Source organism: Crocuta crocuta, unplaced genomic scaffold, assembly GCF_008692635.1.
Source record: "Crocuta crocuta isolate KB4526 unplaced genomic scaffold, BGI_CrCroc_1.0 scaffold93, whole genome shotgun sequence".
Lineage (NCBI taxonomy): Eukaryota > Metazoa > Chordata > Mammalia > Carnivora > Hyaenidae > Crocuta > Crocuta crocuta.
The window spans coordinates 4,111,048-4,129,147 of NW_027529641.1; the positions used below are offsets into that span (position 1 = coordinate 4,111,048).

General features: G+C 41.1%; 1 pseudogene; it reads left to right on the forward strand.

The window, feature by feature from the left end:
- Nucleotides 1–13,069: 13,069 nt before the first annotated feature.
- On the forward strand, nt 13,070–13,204 carry LOC144230217 (U2 spliceosomal RNA; annotated as a pseudogene).
- Nucleotides 13,205–18,100: the final 4,896 nt, after the last annotated feature.

The following is an 18,100-nucleotide window of genomic DNA, read 5'->3' on the forward strand; positions in this document are numbered from 1 at the left end:
TCATGATTACTTAAGCCATTCAGAATGATATCTTCAGTAACTTGAGGCCAAAATTGTTCTTCCAAACATCCTGGTCTCCGATGCCTCTAGAATGTGTTTCCTTGATTCACTTAAGCCTTTGACAAACCTAGATGGAGGGCTGACCACATGCCAGACACTGGCTAAGGGCTAAAGGGAGAGTCATTGAGCTCTGCTTTCTAGAAACTCACAGCTTGGGAGAGGAAACAGGCTTATGAGCAAATAATCAAAATCCCATGTATACATTCAAGGGGCAAGGTAGCTCCACAATGCTATGAGAGTATGGGGGTATGAGGTTTTAATTTTATCCTTTAATTTGTAGAATTAATCATGGAGACAGAATAGAGGAATCTATGGGCACCTGGGTGGCTCAGTCAGTCAAGTGCCCAACTCTTGATCTTGGCTCAGGTCATGATCTCAGTGTTCATGGGCTCGAGCCCCATGTCAGGCTCTGTGCTTGACAGGATACTGCCTGCTTGGGATTCTCTCCTTCTTTCTCTGCCCCTTTACCTTTTGCGTGCACGCGCGCACACACACACGCTCTCTCTCTCTCCCTAAATAAATAAATAAATAAATAAATAAATAAATAAATAAAATAGTAAAATAAAGAAGAATGGAATCTAAAGAGCAGAAGGTAGGGGAGCATGACCTTAAAATAATGGGAATGGAAGCAGTTGGTTCAGCTGCAGATGGCCTTGCAGAAATAAGATGCAGGTTTTAAGGGCAATGAACTTTCAATTTCCCTTTTAGACAATGGGGTCAGGATGAAGAGCAGCCAGAGGGTGTTACAGTACAGTGTTCTGTGCTGGCCAGGGTCCCAGGGGCTAGGAAAGTCCCTTGCATGCCCAGAGCAATGGGGAACTGAAGTTAGGCCTCCCTGGTAATGTTGAGCTTGAGAAATAAGAGATAATAGTGGACATCCTTGACAAAGGGTGTGCAACAAAAATGGTCAGGTGTGGCTGGTGGGGTGCCCAAGTGGCAGTGGGGAAATTTCCTCAGGCACTGGTAGTAAAGGCAAGGCATCTTGCCTTTCTCCTCTTTCTCCTCACCCACTCTATTGGTGTGAACCAGAGAGAACTCACACCAGCTATTGAGTGTCAGCCGTGTGCAGCCTTTCCCAATTCCTCATTGGTGACATCATGTCGGTTGCCTGAAATTGGTCATGGTGAGAGTACTCACACCATGGAAATGAGCATGTGCTTTAATTCAGTAGTTTTGTTTTGGAGACAATGTTAAATATTTACCAGCATGATATTACATGGTCTAGTGTGGGGTACAAATTCTCCCCAGAAAAGTCTGACTTCCTATAGCTCTCCCTCCCAGAATACTGGGTGTGTTCTTGCAGATGCATATGAAAATGGAGTTGGAAACCAATGCTCTCTTCCCAAGCACAGTAGCATAATGTGTGAGTATCTGCTGCAAAGATGTGATGATACCACTGAAAATTCAGGAGTAGCAAATTACAGAGATCACTTCTGCCCTGCCTCTGAGAATGGGTCATACATAACACCTGGAGGAGTATCTATGGTGATTAGAAATCAAAGTAGCCCTCCTGTAACCAATGTCACAAGGGTAGCAAAGCTTTCCTACTTCTTTTCTACCCCACCTGCCCCCAACATCCACCACTGGTCCCAAGATGCATCAACTCAAGAGCATGAAGTCATCCTTTGGTATTTATATGGGAGCCTCTTTGGCATCCGTTTGCCCCATGGAGTGAAAGGGTAATAGACCCCCAGGAAGCCTAGCATCCAGTTTCTTAATCTCTTATTTCCAATTTCATAATTTTTTTTCTTATTTCTGCATTTACCTCTAGGATTCTCAAACCACCGTTAAAGGTCTTGACCTCCTAGATGACATGACTTTTTGAACGTACACAGAGCTGTTATCAGTTCATTTCCTTAGAGAGAAGGGGAGTTCTCTCCGGTCTCATTTCTTAAATCCTCTCAAGTTCTCTTTACCTCTAACCTTACCAGAAGAGATGGGATGGGACTGGCCATCCTCTGGGGATCACCAGAATGAGAAACCCCAGCCCACACAGGATTGAAGACAGCTTCCCCATTGCAAACGTGTGGAAAAACATGAGGAGGAGCAAAAATAAAACTCCCCCTTATGCATTAGAACCAATGCTTTACCACTGAGTTGTTCATCATAGCCAGAAAATTAAAACAATTAAAAAGAAAACAACCAAGTGTTTAATAAGAGGGGATTGGTTCAACAAGTCCTGATACATAATTACATTGGGATGTCATATAGCCATTCAAAACCATGAAAAAAGAATGTTTCGTGGCACAAAAAATGTCCACAATGCATTCCCACGTAGATAAAAGAGTTATAATACACATTTCTACCCTCACCCCCACATGCATACACAAAGTATAGATACTATACAGATAAAGAAGAAGAAAAAAAGACCAGTAAAGGCCACACATCAAAATGTCAAGTATTGATCATTACATATGAACTTTAGTAACTTTATTTGTATTTTGCCTTTTCATATCACATGCCACTTTCCTTTAAATTCCAGACATGCTTATCTCCCCCACTTACTTGCCTCTCTGGAAAATCCCTTTTGCCTTGACAAACTTGCACTAAATGACCTATCTGCCCTCCCCCCGCCCCCACCCTGGGCGATTGCTCAAGAAGGACAGTGAACTCATTATCTCTCAACAGAAATCAAGCCACAGTCTTCCTGCAGACGTGTTCTGAGTTTGGAAACTTGCATGTGGGCCACCCCATACAGACAGTCTATACAGCCTACATGTTCAGCCAAGAACAAGCCGGATTTCTTTATTTAGCCATTGTAGACAATAGCGAGGTGCTTTCAAAGCATGCTTTCCAGACACCTTGCAAGACGGCATGGAAGCAATTCAATTCGGCTCACCCCAGAGCTAAATGCTCGGGCAGACGTGAGCAGGTGGCACAGTGAGGTAAAACCATTCGTGCAAACTACATTGTTTACCTCGGAATTACAGGGGAAATGAGCCTTGTGATCTTGTGATCCTGTGAGAATGAGGAGTTCTTTTACTAGAATTCTCTGGTTGTAACGTCTGTTCTATCTTTAACCTCAATTTTAATTTCAAATTGTAAAACATTGTAAGGGAAGTCTTTCTAGAACCATTTCATACTTTTCTGCCCTGGTAAGCAGAGTAAACAAATCTTGTGAATATATTTTGATGAATGCTAATTCTAATTATTTTGCTCTGCTCTAAGTGATGCTAATGTGGCAGAGAGCCTTACATCCCACAGCCCCACATGCTTTGCCTTTCACATTTTTCTTCTCTTCATCTCCCCACTGTTAAGAAGGCACTTCGCTCTCCCTACAGAGAGAGTGTGTTAATTTCTTGTCTCCTTAACAATTCTCCACCTCTGATACTGTCTTGATCCTGACAAAAGGGATCAACTCATTAATATTATTTTAAAAGTTTGAGTAAATAAGCTCTGAGTAAAGTTTTGATTTTTGTTGTTGGTTTACTCCAATGGGTTTTCATCTATACAATATTTTCAGGCTGATACGGTCAGAATATTTTTTCTTTTTAATTTCCTAGGATATTTTTGGTTTTGGTTTTGGTTTTGGTTATGCTTTGACTAGATGAAGTATTGGAGAAATGACCTCCAAACGTGAGATATCAACCTATCTTAAAAAATTTTTTTAACGTTTATTCATTTTTAAGAGGCAGAGAGAGCCAGAGCATGAGCAGGGGAGGGTCAGAGAGAAATGGAGACACAGAATCCAAAGCAGGCTCCAGGCTCCAAGCTGTCAGCACAGAGCTTGATGCAGGGCTCAAACCCACCTGATCAGGTGAACCCATGATCAGGTGAGATCATGACCTGAGCCAAAGTCGGATACCTAACTGACTGAGCCACCCAGCACCCATCAACCTATCTTTTAAATATAGTTTTTACTGACACTTTACTTTTATCACCTTTACTTGCAAATAGAATGTATGTTCTTCAGTGGGAAAAATTATGTGCTATATTTTTGTACATTTTACTATTTTAAACATAGAGCAGATACTTGGTAAACAATGGTTAACTGCCAATTTACAGAATTCTATGCTTCTTAATAACTGTGGAGGCCAGAGATAAAGTCATAAAATGATAAATCAAAGACACAAAGTGCATAACTGGATGAAAAATCCAATTACTGGAAGAAACAATAATTACTAAAACAATGGTCTTTAAATCTTTGTTTGGAAACACTGTACAAAGAACTCTGAAAAACTACATATTCAATGTCACCTTTATAATTTGACTTCTATAATGTGTCATTGTAAGTTAATATTTCACTATATTGTAAATACTGACTTTAAAAAATAAAATTATATCTTCATTTTAAGTATATCCAATGAAATCTAGGTGCCATGGGGATTGGATACTTTAAGACTTATTTCCAAAATACAAAGAAGTTCCTCTTTAACAGATCAAAATTTTACATCCCTTTTTCTCCTTGACTCATATCTGTATTCACTAACCTGACAGGATTTTATTTCTTCTGGGTTAGCTTATCATTATAGTTACTGAGAGTACATAATTGATAGATAAATATTCCTCATAAAATTTTACTGGATATGTATATTTAATGAGATACATGAGGTTTTTTCAATTTGTTCATGTATTAGTGGGTGATCATTACGTACTCCTAGAATAAGATAGGATTCGACACCAGCCATATTTTTATTTTTTATTTTGATAACTATATACACCAAATACATGTCATTTACATGAATGGACAGAAATAGCAAGGTAGCTTATTTTTAAGAATGCCACCTAAGATAGGGACACCTGGGTGGCTCAGTCAGTTAAGCTTCAGGCTCTTGATTTTGGTCATGATCTCATGGTTGTGAGTTCCAGCTGTTCAGCAATCTCTGTGCTGAGCGTAGCATCTGCTTGAAAATCTCTCTCATTCCCCTCCCCCACTCACACTCTCTCTCAAACAGAAAAATAAACATTAAAAAAAAAAAAAAGAAATGCCATCTGAGATAGATGCCAAAAAGGCTCATCGTAATCCATGTTCCAGAAATTTTAATCATCCACCAGCTCTCTCCCCAGTGAGATCGTTTTCAATATGGCTGAAAGCAAGGGTGTGTTACCTAGGTAACCTATGCTTGGTGCCCCAGAGCACCTCTTTGCACATCCTGAATCCATGCAGACTGGAGGATTCTAGATGGCTGTAGGGTGGCCCTTCTCTTGTGAAGTGGAAGAAGGTAACTGGAGGGGAGGAAGGAGAAACAGCAAGAGAGAAAACGCACTCACAGGCAGATCACTTTGAAAAAAGCACACTTTCTTCAAGGTTGGGAAGGTTGATGCTTTAGAAACCAATCCCCACCCCCTTGGAAAGTCCATCTTGAGAGAATCCATGAAAAAAGACGGAAGAAGTGGAGAAAGCTTCAGCGAGGAGTTTTGAGCTGAGCCTGGAGGGTGCAGGAAGTTTAGATTAAGCACTGAAGACTTGGAGGTTATCCAACCTACCTGAGAGGCACAGGTGAACCAAAAGCCCTGGCCGAGATGTCCGGATGGAAGACACTGGAAGAATGGTGGGCAGGAAATAGCCAAGGCTAAACGCTTTGGCTGTCTCATTCTCATTCTGGATTCCACAGTCATAAACAGTAGGAGCATTTAGGGTACAAGACTCTAGGTCAGACATGTAATACTCAATTGCCTATAGAAACTAGGCAAAATAGTCACTTCTGTGACAGAAGCTTATGACATAGCCGTATGTCACTGTGCATGGGAGGGGGGAGGGGGGACTAGCGGACATGCAAAGAGGTCAGCAACAGTGGAACAGTGGACCTGTGTTGCAGACCTTCCCATTTCTCAAGAGAAACTAGAAGTCCCGATTTGAAAGCAAAGCTTCTCAATAGGCAAGACAAAACATGTTTGTAGGCTACCTCTGTTCTCCACGCCACCAATTTGCTACCTCTGCTATAAAGACTAAATTTTTTTTTAATATTTTATTTATTTCTGAGAGAGAGAGAGAGGCAGCTTGAGCAGGGGAGGGTCAGATTGAGAGGGAGACACAGAAACAGAAGCAGGCTCCAAGCTCGCTGTCAGCACAGAGCCTGATGTGGGCCTCGAACCCACCAACCATGAGATCATGACCTGAGCCGAAGTCGGACGCTTAGCCGACTGAGCCACCTAGGTGCCCCAAGACTAAATTTTAACTAGAGATTAAGCCAGAATGCCAGAAGGCATCAAAAGCTGAATTATTCTTCCGCATGAAGGCAGATGCCTGGAACAAAGTTAGACAGTCAGTCAAGGCTTGTCAGCCGAGCAAGGAAATCAGTGGTTCCTTTGCCGGAAGGGCACCTTCACAGGCCCCCTTCTACTTCCTTCCAGAAAGGGACCGGCGATTCTCTAAAGGGTAGAGTCTAAAGGGCAAGGGAGAGAGCTCTGTGAGGCCTCAGCACCAAGTGTCTCTTTCCAGCACTGGATTCTGCTTTCCCGTTTGTTTTTGGCCAGTAGAGAGAATAGCAGCAATTCTGCCCACTTCTGTAGGAGACTGCTGTATGCATTTCCTGTGCAAACATTTCTAAAGATCCAGTTGTTTTTATCATGTGCCCCTGCCTTGGATTGCCTCGTGTGTTTATTTTATCCTGATGTACTCTGTATTTTGAGAGCCGCCTTGAAGGCTTCGTGGAACGAGGTAGGGTGTAAATAAATAAAAGTACTATCTCTGGAGCCAACCTCTCATCCCCTACCTGAGTTTACACTCTGTCGATGCTTCAGGCCCCGGGCCTATGGGGATGCCACTTAGTAAATTACTGCCTCCGTGTATCCTGAAGGTAATGGGGCTTCCAAAGGTGCAGAACAAACCACCAGAGAGTTGTTTAAGTGCTAGGAAAATCTGGCCCAATACATTATTCCAAATCTATATTTATATTCATGGCTTATGAAGCACCTCCGGGCCCTTTGGGATAAGAAAAGCTGTGTGAATCTAAGAAAATATTATTAAATAGATTTATTTTGGGTTGCTAAAGAGTGTGAGGCCCTCTGGAGAACCACTGGAGGAGAATGAATTATTTTCTGCAATCCCCACCACTTGTCTTTTTAAGAGTCTCTCATTGAACCCCTAGTGCTGCCTTAATAATTCCAGCTAATCCTGTTGCTATAGTTACAACAATTAATTATATGCTTAACTAGCCTTACTAGTACACTACAGCAATTCAATTAAAATCTGATTTCACTCTTCCTGTGCTTCCGGGTTTTTTTTTCCCCCTGCCTCCAGCTCTGAAAACTGTCCATAATATGGATTGAAAGGGTCCCAGAAGTTGTTCAGGCCAGTCCCTGATGAAGGCTTTGGCTTGAACTTGATAGGACGGGGCACTTGCCTTGGTACAGGGGGCCAAAACATTTGGGAGATTTGAACCCAACAGCTGAGCAAATCAGAAAACGAATACCCGAGGGCACCTGGGTGGCTCAGTCAGTTAAGCATCCAGCTTCGGCTCAGGTCATGATCTCACGGTTCGTGGGATTGAGCCCCAAATCGGGCTCTGTGCTGACAGCTAGCTGAGAGCCTGGAGGCTGCTTCAGATTCTGTATCTCCTTCTCTCTCTGGCACTCCCCTACTCACATGCGCTCGCTCGCTCTCGCTCTCTCTCAGAAATAAATAAAACATTTTTAAAAATTAAAACAAAAGAAAGAAAAAGAAAATGAATACCCAAGGGCTGTTAAGGCTGCGAGGAAGAGATGAAGTTTTTCCCCCTTCTTAATTTTAATAATGTATTTACTTTGGAATGAGGATACACAGAGTTCTTAAATTAGTGGTTGTACCCAACCACTGTATGCTACCCAGACATGCCTGCTGAGCCATACGGTGGGAATCGCCCCTCCGGGGCCATCCTTGCAGACCAGGGAGACTGAAGAGGCTGTAGGATCATCTGAAGCTCCCAGGTGCACTGAGATTGTCAGTCCCCAGGTACTCGATGGAAACGCCTTGTCTGGGAATTCTGGTTAAATTCCCTCTTCTGCTGATTACCAGTGTCAGAGTAACAGCCCTACACGTCCATTATTACCAGGAGGGAAATAATTGTAGAGGGGTCTTGTTCAAGTTTGTATCAATTTCCGGGACAGAGCTGTAGGTAAAATCCCGCTCCTGTGAAAACTCTAAAGCTTACCATTTCTTTTCTTTTCTTTTCTCTTTTAAATCACAAAAGACATTCTGTGAATACAACTGACAGTATGCTTTTCTGATCTGTCTCCAATTTCTTCCTCTTCCCTCTTTGGCCCCCTAATAATGACGGCTAACACCGCCTCATTTCTATGCACCCTGCAATATATTAAGTGATTTTCCTGAATTATGTGATTTTGCAGATGTGGAAACTGTGGCTCTCAGTGCTTAAGGACTTACCCCAGGACACTGAGCTAATGACAGAGCCGCAGTCACCTCCAGACTTGCCAGGCTCCTAGGTGCGTTCTTAGATTGTATACCCTGAGCTCCTCCAAAAATGCCTTTCCTGCTCTGACCCTTTTGCTTTAATGACCTCCCCTTCAACTTACTCCCCCACTCCAGCCCCCACCTCCCCAAGGAGGTCTCCAATCCAAACCCAGTCCTGACCCTCTTTCACCTGCCTGCTACCTGTCCCTTGCATGTCTTCCCGTGGCCACTGCAAACTCGGTGTGTTCACAATGGAACCGACATCCCCTCTCTGACCTGCATTTGTCCATCTTCCTCACCTCTGTATGTCTGTGAAGGCCGTGCAGTCCTGAAATTCAGAACGGTCTCTGATTTTTGACTCCCCATCTCCCATGACTCCTTACAAATAACCAGTCCCTTGGCTGGCTTGCTCACCCTCGTGGGCCATTTCTTCCATGGGGTCCAATCAGCCCACTCCTGAGGCCAACAATGAGTCCAAGGGAGGAGCCAGCCCTTTGCCATGAGCCAGAGTGTGAATTTCACAGCAATTTAGAATGTGCATTGAGTTTCTCTCCAGCTTTCCACACTCAGTGGGTTTATGGTAACTTAGTCCCCCACCATCACCCCCTGGGGTGTTCAGAGTTTCTGTACCATCCTCAGTAGGGCGGGTGTTTGAATGGGCCCCTCCTCTTGACATACCAGATACTGGCTTCCTTCGATGGACCATTACTGTGTCCCATCCCGACAATCAAACATAGCCTTTTTGTGGCCCACACCTGGACAGGATGTCTATCGACACCGTTTGTAACCATTCCCCATTCTTACTACAAAGTCAGCCCATGTTAGGCTCTTATTCAAACTGAATTTCTAAATTTGAGTTTGCTTCTTTACAATGAGATATTTATGGAGACATTACCCCATTTCAAAGGAATGATTCCAAAATGTGTGCACGCGCACGTGTGTGTATGTCGATGGGAAGGGGCAAATACACACACACACACACACACACATACACACACTCACAGAAAAGGCATTGTGTTTTAGGCTGTATTTGGATTTTTCTAGCACAATATAATTTATAAAATACTTATTAGGTGGGGTGCCTGGATGACTCAGTCAGTTGAGCGTCCAACTTCGGCTCTGGTCATAATCTCTCTGTTAGTGAGTTCGAGCCCCGCACCAGTCTTGTTGCGGTCAGCATGGAGCCTGCTTTGGATCCTATGTCTTCTTCTCTCTGTTCCTTCCCTGCTCACGCTCTCGCTCTCTCTCAAAATTAAATAAACATTAAAAAAAGAAATACTTACTGAATGTCTTGTATCTGCAAGGCACTGTGCTAGGTTTAAGTATTATCTATCCCCTGAATAAATATTCATGAAGTGATTAAATGAATGAGTGGAGGAAAAAATGAAGGAATGAACTTATTTCATCATTTATTTCTCCAACTTGGGAACCATGGAAATACACACACACACACACACACACACACACAAAATTGCTTTGAGAACAAAGCAATATTTTTGTTATTCATCTACTCCACAATACTTAATCAATGTCTCCTACATGTCAGACACCACACTGGACCCCAAGAACACAAAGGTGAGCAAGAATGGACACAAAATCCCTACTGGCCAAGCTCAAGTTCAGTAATGGAGGCAGGTGGATGATGTAAGTACAGGTCAATAGGCCCTACAGCAGTTACTGGGCTGTGACCTTCTATGACCGTTGGTGTCGCCCAAAACAGACAAAGCCTGAGCACCGGAAGTGGAGGACACTTCCCTCTCAGGTCCTCCTTGAGCCTGCTGACTCCCACTGTGGCCCTCCCTTCAACTCCTCTATGAAACTAGGACTTTCTGATTTCATTTCATTTTATTTCATGTTAATGTTTATTTGCTTATTTCAAGAAAGAGAGAGTGTCAGTGTGAGTGTGAGTGTAAGCAGGGGAGGGTCAGAGAGGGAGGGAGAGAGAATCCCAAGCAGGCTCCATGCTGTCAGCACAGAGCTCAGTGCAGGGTTGAACTCATGAACCATGATACCATGACTAGAGCCAAAATCAAGGTCACCCAGGCGCCCCTTTTCTTATTTTATTTTTAAACAGTCCTCTCCCCTCCAGTTCAGCAGCAAGGAGACGCCTCTCCAGGAGCCAATGGCATCTCTGAATCTATCCAGAATAATCCCTTAAGGTGACAAGAACAGTCAGCCCATCACCATCCCTGCTTCCCTGGGGGCCTGACCAGCAGTCCCTGGGAGAGGGGGAGAAAGCATTTACTTACATAGAGTCAATTATGTCAATCACGCTCACCATGCTGCTCCCCACCCCTGCAATCGTCACAGAGGAGCTCCAGAATCCCACATTTACTTTCCACTAATTGATGCCCCTATGTGAGCAGGCATAATCTCACCAACTCCACCAAAAGAAAGTAAAGAGAGGGAAATGTTCCAGAAAGAGCTATTCTTTATATAATCGCCATGGCAACGCCGTTATCACAGGGGCTATCTATCTGGGCCAAAGTAGTACAGAAAAGAGAACGACTGTGGCGTACTCAGGCCCCCACAGCAGCCTGGGGACACAAATGGGGTCACAGGCTTCCCAGGCTCTGCCCAGGCTCCTAATGCAGTACTTGCAGGGCCTGTTCATTCCTCCCCAACTAGGACTCAGCGTGTTGAGGAGGCACCTCAGCTCACATAAACTAGGCCCCTGAATGTCCTCAGGCTCCTTGCTGGGGCAGGTTCTGTGCTGGCACGTCCTGAGGGCACCAGGCCAGACAAGAAGGTGTCTCCCCAGAAGCAGTCCTGACTGGTTTGTACTGTGGCTGACGCTGAGTGCAGGCTAGGAAGTGGCCCCTGGCCGTATCTGTCCTCCTCTCTCTGAGATGTTAGATACTGGGTAAATCCCCTCCTTTGGGTATCTCTCTCTCTTTGTACAGGCTTCCCTCCCCCCAAATGCTGAGGGATGCTCCCCAACCGGAATCCCCTTCTTCCTGCCCACCCGCCGGGAACTGCGTTCTTGAGTCAGTCAGCCTTAGGCGTCTGCACTTTTGCCTTCCATATTATGGGTTCTTGCCCAGGACGTTCCCCCGCTCTTCACATGATTAAATCCTCAAGAGGCCATCTCTTCATCCCTCAGGAACTGTCAAATCCCTAGGTGAACATATTCATGTTATTTATGACTTAGAAACAATCAATGTAGGGGCGCCTGAGTGGCTCAGTTGGTTAAGCGTCCGACTTTTGATATCTGGCAGAGGTCATGGTTAGTGAGTTCAAGACCTACATAGGGCTCCACTTTAACAGTGTGGAGCCTGCTTGGGATTCTGTCTCTCCCTCTCTCTCTGACCTTCCCACTCTCTCTCTGTCTCTCTCCTGGCTTGTGGATATCCATTAAATGTTAAATAAATAAACTTAAAAAAAAAGCAACTAATGTAAGCAAATCCATGAGATTGGATGATTTGAGGGAACTTCCATTTGCTTACTGGAAAGTAAGCTTTTTATAGGAAGAGCTACTGGCATGAACTTGGTAGAAGGCTTGACCCTTTCACAAGGATGTGGGTAAGAGGCACAAGCTGGATTGGAGAAAAGGTACTGGTATGGACTGAATTGTGTCCCTCCAAAATTCATAGATTGAAGCCTATGACTGCATTTGGAGTAAAGAATTAAGGTTAGAGGTGCCTGGATGGCTCAGTTGGTCAGGTGTCCCCCTTCAACTCAGGTCATGACTTCATGATCCTGAGTTCAAGCCCCACATCAGGCTGTCTGCTGTCAGTGCAGACTCTGCTCCTCTGGATCCTCTGTCTTCCTCTCTCTCTGCTCCTCCCCCACTGACTCCCTCTCTCTCTCAAAAATAAATAAATAAATATTAAGAAATGATAATAACAAACTTGTCTTATTTCTAATCTCTGGGGAAATGCCTTCTGTATTACAACATCGAGAATAGTTCTTGCTATGGAAATTTTTTTTTTTNTCTTGTTTGCCGAGCCCAATCAGAAATGGAATGGATTTTATCACTGTTGATTCTGTTTATTGAAAATATCATATCATTTTCCCCTTTATTCTGTCAATGCAGTAAACCACATAGATTAATTTGTTAAGGTTAAATATTATATTTCTGGAGTGGACCCAAATTCAAAATAATATGTCATCTTTTTATATAGTGCTGAATTCATTTTGCTAAGATTTATTGATAATTTTTGTATTTATATTTTTAAAATATTTTTTATTGTTTATTTTCGAGAGAGAGAGAGAGAGAGAGCGCGCACAATGGAGTATTGGCAGAGAGAGAGGGGTACAGAGGATTCAAAGAGAGCTCCCCACTAACTGCAGAGAGCTCAATGCATGGCTCAAAGTCACAAACCGTGAGATCATGACCTGACCTGAAGTCAGATGCTTAACCAACTGAGCAACCCAGGCATCCTGGCTTTATATCCTTGAAAATGGTCTATAATTTTCCTTTCTTACAAATGTTCATATCATTATCTAGTTTCAAGGTAATACTAGCTTCATAAAACAAGATGACACACGTTCTCTGTTTTGTTTTATATATTGTTTTTTGGAGAAGTTTGTACACATTTAGTATTATTTATTCTTTAAATGTCTGGAAGAAATTACCAACATGCCTAGAGATTTCTTTGTGGGAATTTTTGTAATTATAAAAACAATTTATTTAATCTATAGAGAACTACTTAGATTTTTGAAATTTTCTCCCTGATCACTTCTCAGCCTTTTGGCTAAGATCAAGTGTAGAAATTTTCTCCTTGTTTCCATTTTGGTAAGTTGTATTTTTCTAGAAAATTTCTCAGTTTTCCTACATTTTGGAATTTAGTGAAACAAAGTTGTTCACAATATCCGTTCACTATTTTTTGTAATGGTCTATAGGATATGTGGTAATTCCTCTTTTGCATTCCTGATATTGGCACTATGTGTCTTCTTTCTTTCTTAAACATACTTGGTAAGAGTTTAGTTTTTCAAAGAATCAACTTACAGCTTTGTAATTTTTCTGTTACACATTTGTTCCATTTTTGACTAGTATAATATTATAATTGTTATTATCTCCTGTTTTCTTTCTTTTTAACTTAATATTTTTAAACTTTCTATTATAGGTTCTACAAGAAAATCAATAGCTGATTAATTTTCAGTTTATCTTCTTTTCTGACATATGAACTTATCCTTTTAGGCATGGTTTTAACTACCTCCTGCATACTTTAGTGTGTCACATTTTCATTTAATAAAATAATTTCAAATTTCCGTTGTGATTTAATTTTGCCCTTGAGTTATTTGGACATATTTTGTTTAATTTCCAAACATTTTGGGGCTTTATAATAAGCTTTATCATTGATCTCTAGATTTATTTCACTGTACAATTTTACTACATGGAATTCTGTTAAGATTTGATTTATGGTTCAGCATATGGTCAATTTTGATATAGATATTCACTGTATTCCTAAAAATAATGTGAATTCTGAAGTTGGTTGTACAGGTGGTAAATCATGTTCCAATTTTACGTACCTTTAATGATATGTTTTTGTTTCCCAGTTGTTGAGAACATGTTAAAATCATGGTTTTACATGATTTTATGGTTGTGAATTTCTTCCTTTAAATCTGTAATTTTTGCATTAGCTGTTTTGATGCTATATTATGGGTGCATACAAATTGAAAAGTATGCCACTTTTCTGGTTGATTGATCTTTTATCATGTTGAAATGTCCTTCTTTATCTCCAAGAATGCCTTTTGCCTTAAAGTCTATTTTATCTTATACATGTTACTTTTTATTAGTTTAGACTTTTAGTTCTTTTGTGTTCTCATAGATAAGGTGTTTATTTGTTCAGCTTGAGAGGTTTCGTTTTATAATTGAAGTATTTAGTCCATTTATACTTCATACAATTCCTAGTATATTTTGGGTTTTTATTATCTATTACTTGTCATATGTGTTATACATCCTTTATATGCCTTTCTTGCAACTTTTTGAAGATTGCATTTTAAGACTATTTTCCAGTTCCTTCTGGAAATTACAGCCTTGGTAGTTATATATTTTATTTTCCTTTAATAATTACATAGTGACTACAACAAATGTCTTTGATTTATTAGAGCATTATAGATATAGGCCCTTGGATCACTTCCCAGGTAATGCTAGAACTTTAACAATTTCAATTCCATTACCTCTCTCCCATCTTTTATGTGTTGTTTAATGTATTTGTTCTAATGAATTTTAAATCATTATCATTCTGTGTAGTAAATACTCATTTAGACTTACCTACATATCTTCCATTTCGCTTAATATCTTTTCACATTTCTATGTTGCTATTTGAGGTGACTCTCCTTCTCTCTTAGGAAATACTTTAGTATTTTTTTAGGGTGTGCGTGAAGACAACAAATTGTTTAGTTTTGATTTTTCTAAAATTGTTTTCATTTTTCCTTCATTTTTTTTTTCTAGATAGAATTCTAGTCCAGGAGTTATATTCAGAAAATCTATTCAGCAACATTTATTATGACCTAAAATTTATCCAAAGCTTGCTTTGGCCAAGTAATTCCCCTTTTAGGAAATCAATGGAAATAAGTTAAAGTGAAAATAAAGCAAAATGTGTGAACATACAAACTGCATCCTTATTGATAAAAGTGAAAACCTGGAAGCAAGTGTAAAATCCAACATTAAGGCAACAGTTCAGTAAATTATGGCAAATCCATAGAATATTATGAAATGTTAAAATGGCATCTATGCAGTACTTTTGTGAGAAAAAAAAGCTATGTAATTATGAATGTGAGGAAACCAAGGTTCAAACTTCAAGTTATTTTGTGATTTTATATAAATAACAAATCTATGTGTATAGTAAAAGCCTAAAAGGAAATACATAACTCAGTTACCTCTCCTTATCTGTGAGTAAAAGCATTATGGTGGCTATTTTTCTGTAATTGAAATTAATTATTTCCATATGTAACTACAGTAGCCTTAATTCTTCTCTTTCTTTTTTTCATTTAAAATTATAAATAACACAAATGATAAAAAATTATAGCTCTGTTAGAAGACATTTAATTTAAGGGGTTAAAGTTATTATAACTGTCTTCCACACACAGAATTTCCCATGAAAGGAAAACATGGAAATATACCAAAGAGACCCATTTACACTGTCATAAATTGTTCCAAGTCTCAAATCACTGAAAAAAACCTACCTCACACAAGTTGCCGTGAACACCTGATCCCCAAGCATAAACCTTTGTGTTGAAAATGGCATCCCCCCCCACACACATTACATTTGGAATTAAAAGAATAGTATCCACCTTCCTTCATATACAGTATGAGTCACTTCCTAAACCTCATTAGGGATGGTAATAAGGCTTCCCCAACAGGAATTAATTCCATGCTAATCATATATGTCAGTGACTTTCACAGCTGCTTCACAGAAGCAAGTTTTGCAAATTAGTTGCTTTCTTATTTGGGGAAGGTGTGGGATGGGCCAGAAGCAAGGCATCGTTGGAACTCACATAATGTTTTCAGACTTGTTAATTAGCCTAGCAGTCTCATTTTATCATTTCATCAGAAGATGGTTTGGGGCAGAAGCAGTCTTGAGGTCATCATTCTGACTTGGCTGATTAGCACTGGGCTTGTCAAATAATTGGAAAGGTCACAAAACAGTGTCTAGTCTTTCTCCTCAAGCTAAAATTATTGTCAGAAAAATTTCTAAAAGATATTCTAGGATTATCTCTCTGGTATTAAGCAGATCTGAATTTGAAAACTTGGTGCCTGCTCTTTTGCTGTATGGCCTTAGGGAAAGTGCTTATCTTTGTGAACCTAAGTTTCCTTCTCTGTAAAAATGGAAAACATGGGGGGCACCTGGGTGGCTCAAGTCGGTTAAGCGTCCGACTTCGGCTCAGGTCACGATCTCACGGTTCGTGGGTTTGACACCCACGTTGGGCTCTGTGCTGACTGCCAGCTCAGAGCCTGGAGTCTGTTTCAGAATCTGTGTCTCCCTCTCTCTCTGACCCTCCCCTACTCACGGGCTCTCTCTCTCTCTCTCTCTCAGAAATAAATAAAACATTTTTTTTAAAAAAAGGAAAACATGGGGATGGACAAGACAATACACACTAAATCTTCCTTCAGTGCTTACTGAAAAACTTTGCCTATTGAGAGGACCAAGATTCAATTTGTAAACTAAGTGGACATTTTCCACCCCCACTCCCCCAGCTGATACTAGTTAAGCTGCTTTCAGCCTAAATGCAGAACGTGATACAGATACGGGGCATCAGATATGTGTGGGAATAGTAGAGGGAGTGAGGCCAACGCAATGGAGATTCAGGGCAAACACAAAAACCTGAAAAGAAAGTCCAGTGAGGAGACAGTACGAGTTAGTTTTACTCATTCACATTATTAACATTTTTTGAGCACCTACTATATTGTAGGCACAGACTTTGAGGCAGAGGATACAGTGGAGAATAAGATAAGCCTCCCACTTTCTTTTTTTTAAAATTTATATATTTAAATGAGCAAGTGAGGGGGACAATGAATCCAAAGCAGGCTCTGAGTTGACAGCAGCAAGTTTGATGTGGGGCTTAAACTCATGAACCGCGAGATCATGACCTGAGCTGAAGTAGGATGTCATGCCCTGAGCTTGAAGTCAGACGCTCAACCAACTGAGCCACCCAGGTTCCCCAAGCTTCCGCCTTTCTTCAGGAAGTTTGCGCTCTACTGGGGGGCAACAGATGTGAAGACGGTACGGAAAGGGCTATGGTGTGGGATGATCTGGTATCTGTGGTGACATGGGGAGGTTCCTCATGTTCCCCACTCTAGGATAGCCCTGAATCAGCCCACCTGCTTCCCAACAGCAGTGATTCTGCTTGCATGATGTAAAGCCNACTCTACTGGGGGGCAACAGATGTGAAGACGGTATGGAAAGGGCTATGGTGTGGGATGATCTGGTATCTGTGGCGACATGGGGAGGTTCCTCATGTTCCCCACTCTAGGATAGCCCTGAATCNGTCTCATAGTTCATGAGTTTGAGCCCCATATTGGGCTCTCTGCTGTTAGCACAGAGCTTACTTCAACTCTGTCTGTCTCTCCCCTCTCTCTGCCCCTCCCCTGCTCATTTTGTCTCTCTCTCTCTTTCTCTCTCTCTCTCAAAATAAATAAACTTAAAAAAAACAGTGCATTCTTCAGTATCCAATTGTTTGATATTTTCCTGTTTCATTTCTATCATTGAGTTCTATATTGATTCCATTGTGCTCAGAAAACACACTCTGTATGATTTCAATTCTTTAACACTTGTTGAAGCTTGTTTTGTGGCCCAAGATATGGTCAAACTTGGAACATATTCTGAGGGCTTCTGAATATAATGTGTTGGTTTCTTGGTTGGCTTTTGTTTACATACTTTGCAGTTCTGTTGTCTGGTACATACACAAACACATTTAAGACTGCTATGTCTTCTTTGTGGACTGATCCATCTCTCATTCTACAGGGTCCTCCATTTCTGGTAGTCTTATTTTCTTTGAGGTCAATTGTATCTGAGAGTTAGTTCTTCATTTTGGGGATTAATGTTTGCATAATATATCTTTTTTCATCCTTTTACTTTCATCCTACTTATGTCATCATATTTGAAGTGAATTTCTTATAAACACCATACAGTTAGGTCTTCTTTTCTTTAATTCATTCTGTCAGTCTCTGTCTTTTAGTTGATGTAGTTACACCACTTATAGTAAATGTAATTGCTGATTAAATTTACCAATTAATTTTTTGTTTTCTGCTTTTCTCAG